This window comes from Podarcis tiliguerta, assembly GCF_965153285.1.
Source record: "Podarcis tiliguerta genome assembly, chromosome: 2".
Lineage (NCBI taxonomy): Eukaryota > Metazoa > Chordata > Lepidosauria > Squamata > Lacertidae > Podarcis > Podarcis tiliguerta.
In genome coordinates, this window is record NC_139535.1 from 114,336,853 (window position 1) to 114,356,462 (window position 19,610).

At 44.7% G+C, this 19,610-nt stretch overlaps 1 long non-coding RNA gene across 2 annotated transcripts in view; it reads left to right on the forward strand.

Moving 5' to 3' along the window:
- LOC310671809 overlaps positions 1-11,533 on the forward strand; it is a 56,402-nt gene extending 44,869 nt beyond the window's left edge. The window contains exon 3 of one of the 2 annotated variants that reach the window (XR_014508215.1): positions 11,306-11,533. This is a non-coding gene — a long non-coding RNA (uncharacterized lncRNA). Of the gene's footprint in view, positions 1-4,835; positions 5,917-11,305 lie in introns of those variants that run through there. The other variant, XR_014508216.1, reaches the window with a different exon arrangement.
- Positions 11,534-19,610: the final 8,077 nt, after the last annotated feature.

Here is a 19,610-nt window from a genome sequence, read left to right on the forward strand (position 1 = left end):
CCCAGGTTTCGGGCTGCAGGCTGCTGTCTGCAAGCATTGGGAGCCCGCATGAAGTTTGCTAGGTCTAGAATACAGGCCCTGGCAAAGTAAATCAGGCAGTTAATGACTTTAAATGTTGTGGGTGGCGCTGTGGTCTAAACCACTGAGCCTAGGGTTTGCCGATCAGAAGGTTGGAGGTTTGAATCTCTGCGACGGGGTGAGCTCCCATTGTTTGGTCCCAGCTCCTGCCCCCCCAGCAGTTCGAAAGCACATCAAATGCAAGTAGATAAATAGGTACCACTCCAGCGGGAAGCTGCTCTGATTTGCGGCTTAGTCATGCTGGCCACATGACCCGGAAGCTGTCTGCAGACAAACGCCGGCTCCCTTGGCCTATAGAGCGAGATGAGCTCCGCAACCCCAGAGTCGTCTGTGACTGGACCTAATGTTCAGGGGTACCTTTACTGTTGCGGTAGCATTGTGGCCTGACTGTTTTAAAAGACCAGAATAAAAACCCCAAAGCCATGATGGATTGCATGTGAAATAGATTTGAACTAACCAGCTATTTACTTGGCTTATTGTCAAACCGGTGTTCTACGTCACAATCTTTATCTGTCCCCAAAAGATCTTTATGGGGCAGGTTCTGAGAGTGCCGATTTTACAGGGAAAGAGCTGAGGTTGGGACAGCAACTCAGCCAGGGCCATGCGGCAAGTCCTAATGGCTAAGCAAGGATTTGACTGCCAGAACAAATCCAGGGGGTGGATTTCACCAAACAGAAAAGACTGGAGATTCCACAGGCAGTTGAGGACTGAAATAGGTGAGGCTTTGCCAGGGGGGAAAAAATTAAGCCACTTTTCAATGCTTGTCAATAATAATAATAATAATAATAATAATAATAATAATAATTTATTATTTATACCCTGCCCATCTGGCTGGGCTTCCCCAGCCACTCTGGGCAGCTTCCAACAAAATTTTAAAATACCGTAATACATCAAACATTAAAAGCTTCCCTAAACAGGGTTGGCTTCAGATGTCTTCTAAAGGTTTGGTAGTTATTTTTCTCTTTGACATCTGATGGAAGGGCGTTCCACAGGGTGGGTGCCAGCACCGAGAAGGCCCTCTGCCTGGTTCTCTGTAACTTGGCTTCTCACAGCGAGGGAACCGCCAGAAGGCCCTCAGCGCTGGACCTCAGCGTCCGTGCAGAACGAGGGAGGTGGAGACGCTCCTTCAGGTATACTGGACCAGGGCTGTTTAGGGCTTTAAAGGTCAGCACCAACATTTTGAATTGTGATTGGAAACGTACTGGGAGCCAATGTAGGTCTTTCAAGACTGGTGTTATGTGGTCTCTGCGGCCGCTCCCAGTCACCAGTCTAGCTGCCACATTCTGGATTAGTTGTAGTTTCCGGGTCACCTTCAAAGGTAGCCCCACGTAGAGCGCATTGCAGTAGTCCAAGCGGGAGATAACTAGAGCATGCACCACTCTGGCCAGACAGTCTGCGGGCAGGTAGGGTCTCAGCCTGTGTACCAGATGGAGCTGGTAAACAGCTGTCCTGGACACAGATTTGACCTGTGCTTCCATGGACAGCTGTGAGACCAAAATGACTGCCAGGCTGTGCACCTGGTCCTTCAGGGGCACAGTTACCCCATTCAGGACCAGGGAGTCCTCCACACCCACCCACCTCCTGTCCCCCCAAAACAGTACTTCTGTCTTCTCAGGATTCAACCTCAATCTGTTAGCCGCCATCCATTCTCCAACCACCTCCAGACACTCACATATGAGGATGATCATCCTTATAGTTGCATTTTCAATGTTTTATATTATTAGGCACTTAGGGCACAATTGGCATCTGCGGTGGGTTAATGGTTGTATCCAGAACGATAATAGCAAAGGCATGTGCAGGCTACAGAATGTGCAAGGGTAATCCGGCAGCCTGCCAACAAACACACACACACGAACACTCACACATACTTTGTGCTCTGCTCTAAGCTTCAGCGAACCATTATTCTGACAGCCAAAGGTCAAATAAACAGTACTCTTTCTCTGCACAGTGTGTACATGTGTCTGCCTGCCAGTGTGTGCACAGGGCAGGGTGTGTACCTTTAGGTGGCACATCTGGGATGAGGTCAGCATCATGCACGTGTTAGAATCATAGAATTGCTAAATTGGAAGGGACCCCGAGTATTGCTTTGTGACTGTTTGTGACTGACTCTGCTTCTCTTTTGAGAGATTTGCTGCCTTCTGCTCTTGAGCTGGCTTGGGTGACATATTGAACAGCCCTGTGATCCTAAGTACGTGATGCCAGAACAAATGTTGTGTTGTGGATGCAGAGTGCTGGATAGGAAAGCCCGCATTTCGAGGCAAATCAACCTCGTTTGTGCTTTTTGAAACAACACACCAACTGAAAGAAAGCCATCCTTTTTTTTAAAAAAAGATATTTATTGAAATTTCAACATGTTACAAAAATAAGAAAAAAGAAAAAAGAAAAAGAAAATACAAAATAAAAACAGTTAAAAACAAATCAGTCTTTCCATATCTTGTCTTTCATTTACTTGTTTCCCTGACCTCCTCACACCTCCCTCTCTTGTATTCCAGTTCAGTTAGTTAATTCAGCAAATCCTTTCCCTCTTTGATTTTATCTTAATCTTTTATCTTAATATATTGTAGCTTTAGATTATCACCTGTTAACAGTCCATTTTTACATATTCCTTTATAACATTGCTGCTAAAAAAACCACTTAACTTCAATCCAACATCATTCTAACATTCATTAATTTTGCAGTATTTCTGTAAATAGTCTTTAAATTTCTTCCAATCTTCTTCCACCGACTCTTCTCCCTGGTCTCGGATTCTGCCGGTCCTTTCCGCCAACTCCATATAGTCCATCACCTTCATCTGCCATTCTTCCAAAGTGGGTAAATCTTGTGTCTTCCAATACTTTGCAATAAGTATTCTTGCTGCTGTTGTAGCATACATAAAGAAAGTTCTATCCTTCTTTAACACCAATTGGCCAACCATGCCCAGGAGAAAGGCCTCTGGTTTCTTCAGAAAGGTATATTTAAATACCTTTTTCATTTCATTATATATCATCTCCCAGAAAGCCTTAATCCTTGGGCACGTCCACCAAAGGTGAAAAAATGTGCCTTCAGTTTCTTTACATTTCCAGAAAGAAAGCCATCCTTCAACATTCACACTGCTCTGAATTTTGCAAGTAATGTGTACTAAAATGCATATACCAGGCTGAAGTCTTTATAAGAATGCATTATATTTGGGGAAATTGGCTGGCAAAAATGGGCATAATAGGGAAAATCTGCAGAGAAATCTGCATTAAAATGCTGATGAATTTGCATGATTACTTTTTTTTTTAATGGGTGATATTTAACTCACTTTCACTCAGTAGACACATTGAAATTAATGAACATGAGTTTAGGTTTGCTCATTTCAATTTCTGAGAATACTGTAAGTTTACTGCGAGTAAAACTTTGTTGACTTTCACCCAATATCGCAAACTGGTGTGTAAGTGCATAGAACTGAACTTAACACTGCAAAAATGAGAAACCAAAATCGACAGATCCACTTATTCCGAATGTTGAGGGAGAGATCCAACCCCTGCAAAGTCATGATTGGCCAAAAGTCAGTCACAATGGGCAGAATTCAGTGTCACGTTATTACAAATGTTTCGTCTGTTGGTACGACTGCCCCACCAGTGTGGTGTAGTGGTTAAGAGCGGTAGTCTCGTAATCTGGTGAACCGGGTTCGCTTCCCTGCTCCTCCACATGCAGCTGCTGGGTGACCTTGGGTCAGTCACACTTCTCTGAAGTCTCTCAGCCCCACTCACCTCACAGAGTGTTTGTTGTGGGGGAGGAAGGGAAAGGAGAATGCTAGCCGCTTTGAGACTCCTGAAGGGGAGTGAAAGGCGGGATATCAAATCCAAACTCTTCTTCTTCTTCTTCATCGGTTGCACATCTACGATAAGCTGAGAGATGTAGGACTGATGGACATGCCTTTCTCTAACAAGCAGGGCTAGTTTTCTAGAAAAAGAGGTGCTGAAACTCACCATGATTTCCCCTTTGTACTCTTATAATGGCAATGGAGCCCACCTGAGAGGTGCTGGAACTGAATTCTGATGAGTTCAGGCAGAAAAAAGCCCTACTTGTAAGTGTACTTTTGACAATAAAGACTTAATTCCTCCTTCTGGCCCAGACTTCCTCGACCTCGGCCCTCCAGATGTTTCGAGACTGCAATTCCCATCATCCCTGACCACTGGTCCCGCTAGCTAAGGATCATGGGAGTTGTAGGCCAAAAACATCTGGAGGGCCGAGGTTGAGGAATCCTGCTCTGGACATTCCTTGCCTGACAGCGGTGTGACACCCAGCATAGTCAAACATCTTGGGAGTTGTAGTCCAACAAGAAAACATGTGAAGGACATCTGGTTAGGGAAGGCTGCCTTAGAGGAAGATGGGATTAAAATCTAATCAATATTTAGAAGGTCTTTTTTTTAATTAAACATTTTTATACAGTTTTTTCCATGAGATTTTACTTTATGCTGTTTACAATTAAAAAATACATGATAAAATAGAAGGTTACTTCTATTGAAACCAATAGTTTCTAGGAATAAACAGGGCTTTTTTTCCTTAAAAAATGTTTAGGGGTACTCTGATTTTATTGAAATACTGCCCCTCAATGAGGTCAAACCTAGATTTGCAAAATGTTTAGGGGTATGCATACTCCTACGCCCCCCCCCCCAAGAAAAAAACACTGGGAATAAATATTTAGAGTTAAGATGCTAAGATGCGGCTCTGATTTACATAGCAAATTGATATGACTGTTTTTAATTGTTCTTCCCTCTTCCTCTCTTTAGCTTGCCTTCTGTCCCCTTGTTCCCCCTGCGGGGAACAGCAGATGAGTCGTTAAGGAACTAAAATGCTCTGGTAACACAATTTTTCCTCTGGCTACGGAAGTAAAAGTAAGGCGCTGTGAGGAATCTGGGTGTAACAGTAAAGTTGGATGTGGTTTTCTTGGAAATCTGGGACAATGAGAGCGCTTGTAGCCCAGGTGCCTATAGCAGCTCTCGGAATGAATAGCTGCAATGGGTGTATTGAGGCTTATTAGTATATTTGATGCCTCATTTTGAGAGTAGAGTCTAAACAGAAACATTTGTCATAGCCAAACATAGCCAAGGGCTTTCCCCCACCAAGCCTCTTCACACCTGTAGGAGTCATTGCAGCACCTATGTGATCCTGACCACAGTGCACAAACCCCTGTGTTGCAAAGAGTACGTCAGCAAAGTTTAGGTAACACGATGACCATGTCCATACGCAATAAACAATCTTTATGGAATTCCTTCAAACTATAACAAGTACAAACTGAATCTGAACAGTGAACAGTTATTCCGGATATTGACCACTGTTGGACATCATAATTGCTGAATACACAAAGCTTCACAGCTAGTCTTTCATCGTACAAAGTCTGGTAAGGTAAAGGTAAAGGGACCCCTGGCCATTAGGTCCAGTCGTGACCGACTCTGGGGTTGAGGCGCTCATCTTGCTTTATTGGCTGAGGGAGCCGGCGTACAGCTTCCGGGTCATGTGGCCAGCATGACTAAGCCGCTTCTGGCGAACCAGAGCAGCGCACAGAAACGCCATTTACCTTCCCACCGGAGTGGTACCTATTTATCTACTTGCACTTTGACGTGCTTTCGAACTGCTAGGTTGGCAGGAGCTGGGACCAACCAACGGGAGCTCACCCCGTCATGGGGATTCGAACCACCGACCTTCTGATCAGCAAGTCCTAGGCTCTGTGGTTTAACCCACAGCGCCACCCGCGTCCCACAAAATCTGGTACCTTGCTTCATTTAAAGATCTTCAGAGACTTTGAGACTAAAGTTTCAATTTGTACTTGTTATAGTTAGAAGGAATTCTATCAAGATTGTTTATGGCGTATGCACATGGTTATCGTGTTGCCTAAACTTTGCTGACACAGTGCATAAACCACAGAGCAGGTGCACTGCATGAAAGAGCTGGCAGAACCAATACTTAGAAGGTGACTCATCCAAGCCAACCGGCTCACATGCCTCAGACTTAAGGGGGAAATAAAATCCCCATGGTCAATGGCCATGTGGCCTAGGGGGATGTTCCCTTTTGCCCCTCATGGTAATCTGGACAATTCCTCTACTGCGACACTTAGCATCCTGTCACTCACAGGCATAGGTTGCTCCTCATTATTTAGATGAACAGAGATGGCCACCCCAGATAGTATGCATCTTAATCTCAAGAGATATCCCAGACAGACTGCTCCAGACCGGCTTTCTATGGGATGTTCCAGCACCAGAAAGCAACTCAGACTGTCTGCTGTGTCCTTTCCCCCATCCCCAACTCAATCCAAATAATAAAAAAGCACTTTCTGCTTTGTTTCCTGCTGAAACGGATCCCTGCATTAACACATTCTACAGGAGGGGTGGGGGACTATAAGCCCTGATCCCTACCTTCAAAAGAGCCTACCCAATGATAGAGAGCTTCATAACAAACAGGCAAAGTGAGATGACCACCTCAGGTGCCAGGATCCACAGAGGCAGCGGCCCCTGATGTAGATCTTTGTTTCTCCCTTGTTCCTGATACAGACCTTCACTCACCCCTTCCTCCCTGGCACGGAGGGTGATGCCATTTTGTGCTTCCCCTCAAAATGTCTTCGGCTGCCCCTGTTAGCAAAGGAAAAACGCTTGGTCAAAAGCCATCAAGATCAGCTCCTGTTGCAGGAAATTAAAATGGTGGCTCCAGGGGGAAAAGGGCTTGGGACAAGTTCTCAAAAGTCTCCAAAAGAAAGAGGCAAATAAAAACATATATCTCTCGTGTTCAGTGTGGTTTAACAAAGGCCTTTGTTGAGTATGTATTTTAATCCCTTGATTCATAATTCTGAGAGCTGGCTTTATCTGTAATTCATAATTCTGAGAATAGCCCTGTGCTTTATGTATTATATAAAACAGATGGGGAAGGGGAGGGGAGATAATTGTAGCTCCACTCAAGTTACAAGCCATTTACTCTGGTTCATTTTGTACTACTCCCTGACGTTCTCTCTGTACATTACCATGTTTTGGGGTAACACTCTCTCTCTCTCTCTCTCTCTCTCTCTCTCTCTCTCTCTCTCTCTCTCTGTATTCTGGTCAGTTAACACCTAACATGTTCAGCTCAGTTGGCATGGAAGGGATTATGTTACAAGTTGGTTCTCCAGGTTGTCCTGGCTGGATTCCAAAGCCTATTTGTGGTTTCTTCCCAGTCTTAAAAATCTTGTTAGCTTTCAGATAGTCATCATGGTGGCAGTTACTTCTCCCTTCCCAGAATCAGAGAACTGGAAGGGATCAGAAGGGCCTTGGGCTGAATCCACATCCCTAAGGGATTGACTATACAAAGTGGCTAAATTTCCCCTAAAGATAAATGTCTGGGAGATTGTAAATGTTAGGAGATTGCGGTGAAATGGGTGAATTTTTTTTAAGGAAAGCAGGAGGCAGAGTTTCTGTAAGAGCAGCAAAACCAGTTTTGGAGCACGGATTATCCCCAATAAATCAACCTACAGGATAGGAATAGGGAACCTCTTGGCTACAGCTCCCATTATCCCTGACTATTGACCATCCATGATTGGGGGATGATGGGAGTTGGAGTCCAACAACCTCTAGATGGTCACATTCACTTCTTTCTGCAGGGGAACTTTTAGCCCTCTAGATGTTGCCGAACTACAATTCCCATCATTCCTGGGCCTTTGGCCATGCTTGCAGTTCAGCAACATCTGGAGGGCCAAAGTTTTCCCATCCTTGTGCTATATGATCTATATTGCACTGTAAGGAGAGATTGATTGAACCCCTTCTCAAAGATTTTTGCATTTCAAAAGGTTCCATGTGATTCAAGCAAATGAGCCAAGAAACACGCTGCAAAGCCCCCTTAGGCATTTTGACCAACACCAATGACTGGGCTAGGATGACGACTGTTAATGCTTTCATACAGTGGTGTCCAAACTTTTTTCAAAGAGGGCCAGATTTGATGAAGTGTAGGGCCGTTAGGGCCGACCAAAGGGCCAACCATAGTTGTTGAACTTTTTTTACGATTGAAGTTGTTGAGGTTTTTTTTTTAGTATTTTACCCCAGGAAATAAACTGTCTGGCAGGCTGGATTATGCCCCCGAAATGGACTTTGGACATGCCTACTTTAATGTATCTCTGTCTTCCAGATCTCTGTTAATGCAGATAAATTTCAGTGGAAATTTTCAGTGGGAAATTCTTTTCCACTGAATAGTCACAACCTGCCCCCATAGATCTTCAACTATCTGTGCTGTTAACTACTAAATATTGCAGGAAAGGCACTGTACAGTGCTGCATAACCCAAAGCAAGGTTCTCTGCAGGTAATGAGCACCAAGGGTTTACAAGCATTCTTTTCATTCTCTGCAGATGTTTTGTGCAGAAAGTTCTCAAATAGCTAGTGACAGTTTTTATTTTGCTCCATGCTCATAAAAGCAGCTTATACAAATCATAGACAACTTGGAGAAATTTGATCTGGCCAGCTCTTCCTTTCTACTTCCCTCTTAACATTTCTCTTCATTTTTGAGGCAATTTCCTCCTTTGAAATTAAATATGACTGTGCTGGATGCCTTTGACAACTTACTTTTGAAATATATGTTGGATTTGCCAGGGCCATTATCACTTGAGAGAACTTGAAATATATGTTGCATTTGCCAGGGCAACTTGAGAGAACCTGTTTGTAGCATACTTCCCTTCATGTCAACTGAACATCTTGAACCAAATTCTGGGCACTTCTCATTATTTTTCCCGGCTGTGAAATTGAAATAATGATGATGGGGCTAAAATGGTCTGGGCCAAATTCAGCTAAAAACTAGCACAATGTCCTCAGGAAACCATGTCTACATTGGCTTGTGGGCTGAGGAGAACCTATGTATTGCATAGGATTCTGTGTTCTGTTCTAGGCTATGAAGTATATGGCCTTTCCAATGTTGGACTCAGACACATCCATTCTTAAGGAAATTAGCCCTGAGTGCTCACTGGAAGGACAGATTGTGAAGCTGAGGCTCCAATACTTTGGCCACCTCATGAGAAGAGAAGACTCCCTGGAAAAGACCCTGATGTTGGGAAAGATGGAGGGCACAAGGAGAAGAGGAGGACAGAGAAGGAGATGGTTGGACAGTGTTCTCGAAGCTACCAACATGAGTCTGACCAAACTGCGGGAGACAGTGGAAGACAGAAGTGCCTGGCGTGCTCTGGTCCATGGGGTCACGAAGGGTCGGACACGACTAAACGACTAAACAACAAATGTTGGACTCCAACGCCCACCATCCCCATCCAGCATGGGTGAAATTCCATGTTGAATGTTATAGGCTTGTGGGTGGTAAATGTCTGGGCTCAGTAAACGTTAGAATTTAATTAGAGCTTGTGTGTTAAAATGGGATGACAGACCCATGTGTGTAATTGAGCTGTGTATTAGGCATTTCTGAAATTAGCATGTGATTAGGGTTAATTAAGGCAGACTGGTGCTAATTAATTTGGACTAATTTCCTTGGAGGTGTTAGTCTGGGGTAATGGGTCATTAACACAAGGGGATTAAAGGGAGAGGATACCTTCCTGTGTTAGAAAAGCCAGGAGTTCGGAACAGAGAGGGAGAAATAGTGATGGCAGGAGTGTAGTTCCGAAGGTAGAGCTTCAGCAACAGATTTAGGAAGCAGCAGGTGGAGACAGAATTAGGGGAGTGCAGCTGATTCACCCACACTGGGAGGGTGCCACAGGGGGTGGTGCAACAGTGGTGAGCAACAGAAGGTGGGAGGCAGGGGTGCTGAATTTTGGTGTCACACAAGGTGCTGCTGATTTTTTTTTTCAATTTCCAAATTTGATTTTGGTTTCCACGGTGAATTATAAATTTTCCCCATTCTTTGTTAAAATTTTGGTCTTCCTGATTTCTGATCTTTCCGGCCATTTTTGCCATTTCGGCATAATTCATCGACTTGATCTGCCATTCTTCTCTGGTAGGGACTTCGTCTTCTTTCCATCTCTGGGCTAGCAACATCTGCGCAGCTGTCGACGCATACATGAACAGTCTTTTCTGTTCCCTTGGAATTTCAGCACCTAAAATTCCTAATAGAAAAGCTTCTGGGGGTTTTTTTTGGTAAAAGTTTTTTTAAACATTTTTTTCAGTTCATTATGTATCATGTCCCAGAATGCTTTTATTACCTTGCACGTCCACCACATAGGATAAAAGGTGCCTTCTTTGTCTTTACATTTCCAACAGATATTTGTACCTGTCTTAAAGATTTTTGCTAACTTACTGGGAGTTAAATACCAATGGTACATCATTTTCATATAGTTTTCTTTTAATGTACAACATGCCGTAAATTTCAAATCGGTTCTCCATAACTTCTCCCTTGATGAAAACTGTATATTTTACCCCAAATCTCTTGCCCAGTGGCTGCTGAAATGTTAAACCCCAAAGTCTGTCACTGCAGTGGACTGGAAAGAGGAGGCGAGAGAGCAATGGGTGGAGTCTGTTAGGTTCAAGGCTGCTGTGGCTATGGAAGAAGTCAAAACCTCTTAGGGTAGGAATGCTGTGGACTTCTACACCATAGGCTCTCTCTCTCTCTCTCTCTCTCTCTCTCTCTCTCTCTCGTTAGCATTCAAATGGCTGTCCCAAGGCATTTGGCTGCCTGAGGCAGAAGGGCGAATGCCACCTCCTAAATCAAAACATGTGACACCCAAGACTAGTATGGTTATTTTGGCAGCCTAAAGCAGAAAAGTAATGTTGGTATTATTAGATTTCTATCCTGCCCTTAATCTGAGGATCACAGGGTGGTTTGCAATATAAAATCCCCAAAGTGACTCTCCCCGGAAGTAAAAATACAACAACAAATTAAACAGCAATATCCTGTCTGTTCATGATACCCCAAAGGAGATGCCTGGAGTGGCTGTGTCTCACTCTGTCTAATAGTTGGGCCGGGCCTGTTGATGTGCACGTGTTCTGCTATGGAAACAGAATCCACAGGAAGCCCATGGGATTGGTACAAAGGAGAGACTCCCTTAAAAAAAAATGCAGATAGGAGACTATGAAAGGCAATTGTGTTAAAATGAAACACCACTGTATCAACCACAGCTTTGGGAGGCATAACAGGGTGGTTTCATAACCAAAAACATGTACACTAGTATCATCGACGCAATGAACATCACATCTCATTTGTCCATTCCTCCTCTGAATTACCCACCCTCTGCCTCCGGGCCTTTTCTGGATGAATCATTGGGTAAGGACAGCGCCTAATTCAGTTTTGTTCTTATTGCTCACTCTTCTTTAGGCTGATACCTTCTGGCATTCCTGCTGGGCACTGCCACAATGTACTCTCCAGAGGAGACAACTCACACACCTGGCCAGCCCCGGCATGTCAAACCACAACTTGAAGAAAATAGGAGACATTGTGGTGGGGTTCTGTCTGCTATTGTCTGGGAAAGTGCTACTGGGGATCTAAGTGATGCCTGTTTAAGCATCATAATGCCCTAGAAAAATAGGTGCTGGTATTCACCATGAAGTACTGTATTTTTTGCTCTATAAGACTCACTTTTTCCCTCCTAAAAAGTAAGGGGAAATGTGTGTGCGTCTTATGGAGCGAATGCAGGCTGCGCAGCTATCCCAGAAGCCAGAACAGCAAAAGGGATTCCTGCTTTCACTGCATAGCAATCCCTCTTGCTGTTCTGGCTTTTGAGATTCAGAATATTTTTTTTTCTTGTTTTCCTCCTCCAAAAACTAGGTGCGTCTTGTGGTCTGGTGCGTCTTATAGAGCGAAAAATATGGTAAGTGCCACACTTTTTAACAACAAGAAAAAAGAGGTGCCAGTACAGCTTTACCCAGATTGCCAGACATCAGATTCATCTTAGAAACAGAAAATCTGAACCTTACAGTTGCTCAAAGCTTCAGTCTCATTCTGCATGAGCTCTTTCTTAATACAGAGGGCAGCTGACTCAGCCATTCCAGTTTCAATTAAGAATAAAATGCATTTCAGAGATCATAAAGTTCATTCACCTTAGCTGCTTTTCCCATATGCCTTTCTTTCTCGTGACAGCCAACATTTTTGACAGCTGCTAATTGCCAGGCACACCCTTTCCATTGTCATTTTATTAGGTGGCTTGTGATTCTTTGAGTCAGGTTTCCAAAGAGGAGTTGGCATAAATGCACATTCCAGTGGGGTTTAAGTTACCACTTTATCTTTGGGCATATTCAGTACCACAGGGCAGAATTTAGGAGACATCAATTGTCTTAGCCATGCCCAACAAAGGCACCATGACGTGTGCAAGGCTGTTACTAAGGGTGCTCTGAGTGTCAGCCCTCTGGAGAATCCAAGTGTCTTCTTCCCACTGGCCATTCTTCCTTCCACCCTGGTATCTTATCTGCTCATTGTGTAATAATCCAATATGGCCTGTTCCATATTGGAACCTGTAAAAGACAGGTCGGAGTCCTGCCTGGTTACTCGCGAGCAACCACCACCAGCACCTGACAGTCATCAAGGTGTATTTGCTTTCTTTTATATTTTTGGTCATAACAAACCCATCTCTCTCTCTCTCTCTCTCTCTCTCTCTTTTGTTTTTGTTTTTTTTTTATAGAAAGAATCTAATATCAGAATAAGAGAATATTCAGCCCTTATATTAAAAATTCATCTCTGATGATAATGACACAGGTGACTCCTAAATATGGAATAGTAGAAGAAGAAGAAGAAGAGTTTGGATTTGATATCCCGCCTTTCACTCCCTTTTAAGGAGTCTCAAAGCGGCTCTCCTTTCCCTTCCTCCCCCACAACAAACACTCTGTGAGGTGAGTGGGGCTGAGAGACTTCAAGGAAGTGTGACTAGCCCAAGGTCACCCAGCAGCTGCATGTGGAGGAGCGGAGACGCGAACCCGGTTCCCCAGATTACAAGACTACCGCTCTTAACCACTACACCACACTGGCTCTCAGTTTATCTCTAAGTACAGGAGCACTCTGGTGAGCTGTGCTTGTGATTTGAAAATGTGATGGGTGGGACCAGAGGCCAAAGTGGGTGGGGCAATGGACTTCTCTCTTATTTTTGTCCAGGAACCTACATTCCTGTCACACCAAAGTCAGAATTTGAGAAACACACCCAACCTATCTCTTCATCCAGGCAAGCAAGAGACACAGTCACATTCCACCCAAGGGAAAGCTCTTGAAAATAAAATGGGGACATGCAAATTGTATTTTATGTCTCTTCCTCCTTCCCCAATTCATTTCATATTTTTGTGCAAACCTGCATAATTTGCTGTTCCCAAATCAAGATGCAGTGGGAAATGTGCATACCAATGTATATATTAAGGAAAAGTGTGCAAAAAATGTTCGTATTAGTGAAAATAACATGGAAAAATATTAGAGAATAGCTTGCAAAAATGTGTACATTAGGGAAAATTGCATGCAAAATATGTATCAGGATAATTGTGACGAGTATGTATGAGATTGCATTTGACCTTTAAAAATAAATAAAAAACAGATGGATGCAGAAATGAGGGGAACTTAAGATTGGAAGACTTAGAGAAACTGAAATTGACAGATTGAGTCATCCCTACAGCACAGCTTGACTGGTGATCTAATAATAATAATAATAATAATAATAATAAATTTTATTTATATCCCGCCCTCCCCAGCCGGGCTCAGGGCGGCTTTAATCTACATTAAATGTTTCCTGGAAACCCCTGACACATATTGCTAGTCTTCTAAAAACTCCTCTCTTTTTCTGCTTCTCTTGACATTCTTTGGATCTGTCTACCAAGTAAGAACCTCCAAATTACTTTTGAAACTTCACCCTAGGCTAAGGATAGCCAGCATGGTGACCTTTGGACTCTTGGACCACCACTCCCACCATTCTTGACTTACAGGCCAGGCTGGCTGGGGATGATGGGACAAAACATCTGTAGGTCATCACACTGGCTAACCCCTACCCTAGGTAGAATGCAGTAACAACTCTATCTGCCATCGTCTTTCTGGTCCTATTGTAGCCCCTTCCTGATACTCTGGTCTCTTTGGCTTGCAATGGCCAACGGGGAGCGTGACACTCCCTGCCTTCCTCTCTCTCTCCCTCCTGGCTCAGATATGAACATGAGAAAAAAATATTTTGACTCATCCAGCAAACATCTCATTAATTCCACCAGTAGTCATTGAAGAATAGTCATGCACCAGTGGATCTTAAAGAGTGTAAATATAATTCCCACTTAGAGTTACTGACAGATGCCTAATCTAGGGATGCAAATGTGTGCATGGTAAAATGCTTCACAAATAGACGATAATCCGGCTTGTCTTTTCCAGGACTGTAAAAAGTTGGTAGCTGCTAGTCATAGCTCGGATGACCTGGGTACCACAAGACAACTTGCTACTTGCCATGTGCTGTAGGAAAAAAGCCCAGTCCCTTGGCCAGTGACCAGAATATACACTGTGATCGACATACATAACAAGAGAAGAGCTCTGCTGGATCAGATCAAGGCCTGTCTTGTCTAGTGGCCAACCAGATGCCTATGCAAAGCTCACAGTTAGAGCATAAGCACAACAGCCCTCTCCTGCTGTTGCTCCTCAGTGACTGGTATTCATAGACATAGTTCTGTAGTGCAGTGGCGTAGCGTGGGTTGTCAGCACCCGGGGCAAGGCAAGTAATTTGCGCCCCCCCGCTACACTGTCCCTCCCCCAGATAGTCCCTTGCTCTCTCTCCGCACCGCACGGCACGCCTGGCACCCTCCACAGTGGGCGGCGGCTCGGATCGGATTCGCACAGCCAGCACTGCAGTGAGAGAGAGTGAGTGAGCCAGGTAGGGGCAGAGAGCTGCGAGTGCGAGCGCGCCCCCCCCAGATGTTGCGCCCGGTGTGGCCGGCCCCCCCCTGCACCCCCCACGCTACGCCACTGCTGTAGTGTGTCAAATTGAATATGCCCCATAGCATTACAGAGGGAAAAAATAGTGTACTATTATAACACAGAAGAAGAAGAAGAAGAAGAAGAGGAGGAGGAGGAGGAGGAGTTTGGATTTGATATCCCACTTTATCACTACCCTAAGGAGTCTCAAAGCAGCTAACATTCTCCTTTCCCTTCCTCCCCCACAACAAACACTCTGTGAGGTGAGTGGGGCTGAGAGACGTCAGAGAAGTGTGACTGGCCCAAGGTCACCCAGAAGCTGCATATGGAGGAGCGGGGAATCGAACCCGGTTCACCAGATTACGAGTCCACCGCTCTTAACCACTACACCACACTGGCTCTCCAGAAGAGAATTAAAATAGAAACCATGTGGAGGTGGGACTGCCATTGGGACTAGCATGGTGGGCAAAGGATTAAGAGCCCCTCTCTCATGACATGGTCCAGCTCCTGTGGACCCCACTCAGCTATTTGTTTCACAAAAATCAGGTATGCACTGGCAGAGTACATGACTAATTAAACTATCTATGGCCTTTAAAACTCTCTCTCTCTCTCTCTCTCTCTCTCTGTGTGTGTGTGTGTGTGTGTGTGTGCGTGTGCGTGTGTGTGAGAGAGAGAGAGAGAGAGAGAGTAAGTAAGTAAGTAAGTAAGTGAGAGTTATCGTTTCATTTGTTACTCATAGAATCATAGAGTTGTAAGGGAGCCTGAGGGTCCTCTGGGCCAGCCCCCTGCAATATCAACTATGTTATATATTTTTGTGTTTTTATGTTGTAAACCGCCCTGTGATCCTCGGATGAAAGAGTACCATAGCTGTCAACTGTCCCTTATTTGGCGGGAAACTCCCTTATCCCAGCGCTGTGTCCCACTGCTGTCCCTTATTGATGATGTCCCTTACATTTCCCGGGTTTCAAAGGAAGCAGCTCCTCTCCCTCCCTCCCTGCCGACCAGGGAGGAGGGAGGCTCCAACTGTGTTGCTTGGCTGCATTGCTCACCCAATAAGGAGTCGTAAGAACGACTGGGGGGTGGAGCTTGCATGCCTTGTGCCGATCAAATTGGCCACGTTGCTGGGACTCGCCTTTGCTCAGTGCTTCCCAGCAGAGAGGTGACAGTGGCTTTCCTTGCTGCATCCCCTTTGCCGGGTTGCTGCGCTGTGGGAACCACCGCTTGAGGCTTCGTTTGGCTGCTGGTTGGCTAAAATCCCTTATTTTGGCTGCTGATCCCTTATTTTCGAGGCTGCTGGTGCCTTATTTTCAAATCTGTAAGTTGACAGCTATGAAGAGTACTAGAGGAATTTTTAAAATAATAAAAATAATTTAAAAATGACAATGCCTTTTCCAGTTTGGCCATTTGGCCAGTTTGAGGAACGGCTAAGGGAGCTGGGCATGTTTAGCTTGGAGAAGAGGAGGTTAAGGGGTGATATGATAGCCATGTTCAAATATATAAAAGGATGTCACATAGAGGAGGGAGAAAGGTTGTTTTCTGCTGCTCCAGAGAAGCAGACATGGAGCAATGGATCCAAACTACAAGAAAGAAGATTCCACCTAAACATTAGGAAGAACTTCCTGACAGTAAGAGCTGTTCGACAGTGGAATTTGCTGCCAAGGAGTGTGGTGGAGTCTCCTTCTTTGGAGGTCTTTAAGCAGAGGCTTGACAACCATATGTCAGGAGTGCTCTGATGGTGTTTCCTGCTTGGCAGGGGGTTGGACTCGATGGCCCTTGTGGTCTCTTCCAACTCTATGATTCTATTATTTCTACTGAAAATTGTGTCTGTGTGATCACAGCTGTAGATGCACCACCCTGTCTTCTGCTTCCTTCCTTGTCACACTGCTTCCTTATCTTTACAATCCTGGGCTACACGAGTCTTGGCTTCATGCCATTGCATGATACCTGTCAGTAGCAGCCATTACTACCAACGCGATCATAAATAAGGACTGGCTCAGCTTGCAATGCCGTTACAATGCCACACTATCACCGCTTCCACGCCCTAACCCTCGAGTGTGTGGGTACAATGGCTCATAAGCACCTGGCCACCAGTGGTTTATCCAAGGTCGCAGAACAAAGCAGGGAACAGAGGTATGTTATCGTCCCATCGTATCAGTGTGCCAAGGTCACAAAGAGCTTCTGTTTGTGCTGGAGCTACGGTTTCGCTCAGGCTGCTTTGGTCCACTAAGGGAAATCACTGCATTGTGTTCTTAAATCCAAATTGGATTTTCCATGTGATGCCTTTTCTGCTTGCAGGAACTGGAAAAGTTTTTCTTCCACACTGCTTTGTTTAGTGACTCAGTTGCATTTCCCTGCACTGAGAGGTTGTATAGATTCTACTTGGCTTGTAATAAAAATAAAAGGAATAATTCCTGGAATATAAAAGCAGAATGACATCTCTGCACTATTCAGCTGTCTTTGGGAATTGTCACAGAGCACACCGATTCAGCGGTGCAGCATATGCCTGCGCTGCCCAGGGTGGGCGCGCTCCTGAGGGGGGCATGGCGCAGAGGGTGCCCTCCCAGGCATGGCATAGCTGCTCGGGTGCCTGGAGCGGCGCGTACGCCCTGCATCCGGGGGCGGAGCGAGCTGCCCATAGTGGACATTCGGTGCGTCACCCACCCATGACTCCCAAGCCTCCCCAAAGCTGTCAAAACGAAGTGGGAAGGGGGGAATGCCGTTGGCAAAGCAACACAGCTCCCCCCCTTACCTCAATGGCTCAGGGTAGGATTGGGAGTCGCAGGCGGGTGGTGCGCTGAATGCCACCCCCTCAGTGAGGGCACCCGGGGCGGACTGCTCCCACTGCCCCCCCTTCCTACACCCCTGCACTGATTAAAGCACAATCTCTTGATCAATCAGGCTGTATTCTTGTATTTTCTTATATCATGGCACTGCTGCTTTCTACAAAATGCATTTTTAAAAAAATGAAAAGCAGTACATTGGTACCTCGGGTTACATACGCTTCAGGTTACATACGCTTCAGGTTACAGACTCTGCTAACCCAGAAATAGTACCTCGGGTTAAGAACTTTGCTTCAGGATGAGAACAGAAATCATGCTCTGGCAGCACGGCGGCAGCAGGAGGCCCCATTAGCTAAAGTGGTGCTTCAGGTTAAGAACAGTTTCAGGTTAAGAACAGACTTCCGGAACGAATTAAGTACTTAACCCAAGGTACCACTGTATCTGGGGTTGGGGAACATAAGTGAACAAGCAAAAGAAACTAGTGTGGCAATACGGGAAGTAAATCTTTTCAGGCTGATGCTTTTTAGCTTCTGTTTTATTTGACAGGTACTGATCTATCCAATATCTTTGCCCCATTAAAGCAAAGTTTACATTAGGTTGTCAAGTAAGGTTGTGCACAAGCACATGACCCAGCAGAATCTAGGGTGTGCTGTGCCAAACACAAGAAGATGTAGTTAAAGTACAAAAACCAGATCATGGTATGAAAAGGTACCCCAAAACTATGAGGAAGAGGATCACATTTGCTTAACAGCACAAGTAAGTAACATTCATCAAAGCATTTTAAAGGCAACATACACACCACACAGTCTAAACACGCACACCTCCCCAACATTCAGAAAAATGCTGAAAGCAATAGGTTGATCTGTTTGGCTATGCAAAAGTCACAGTCATTAGTGATGATAAAGGACATGTATAAGACTACAAAACTTTCTCAACGGCTAATATGCATGCACAGAAAAATGGGCAGAGGATGGTGTGTAATCTAGTTGGGGCTGGTTCTTCTCTTTGGTCTTTGCCAAGTGTGCCATCCCACAATTTGAGTGCGCCAGTGGAAGTGGAGGTAAGAGGGTTAAGAAAGCAAAGTGGAAAAAGTTAACTCTGTGATACAAGAAGGGTAAAATCAGGGTTGGCTACAAACACATATTGAGAACACTGTGTGTGGCTTTGATCAATAGGCATGGGCTTATCCTAATTATTTTCTGGACAGTCATTCTGCTTTAGTTTAATACACTCACATGCATTTTAATAAGTGGTCAAACGCTCACAAAAGAACGACTTGCTCTGTGCAGAGTAAGAACTTTGCAGGGAAGCTAAAGGATTTGGCTGAAATCTGCAAGATTAGTGGTGCAATTCTAAGCACGCTTATGCAGAAGAAAGTCCCAATTTATCTAACAGGGCTTATTGTAATCATGATCACTTGGAAGTAAGTTCCATTGAACAGATCATGACTTGCACTTGGGTAATCATGCTTAGGATCAATAATGCAAAAAGCTCTTGCTTTTACCAGTTCATCACTCTGAATACCAACATGAGAACTCTAAAAGTTGTGGCTGTTATTTCTTCAAGGGAAATGCCCAGAGATCATTTTATATAGCTGGAAAGTCATGGTCAATAACTCTTTGAGCCAAAATCTAGAGATCCACATGAAGTTTAGATAACTAGACTCAAGGAAGGAAAAAACAACAATGTTCTTTCATTAATTTGTCAGGATGCGCAAGATGGTGGCATGTGATGGTTTCCACTGATCAATAAGTGGATCTTAAATCTCCTTGGGAGAATCTTTCAGAGCAATGGGCACTTCTCTTACAGCCTGAGCTAAAGATTTAAGCTCCACGGGTGGCCCATCACAGATGACCATACTGCTCCCAGGGGAGATATTCATTGTGCATTGACAACATGAAGATGAATGCACATTTGAGCCAGAAGAAAACACCAGTGGATGTAGCTAGCTATAGCCTGCTCCTTTCATTGTTCGTCGGGTTGGC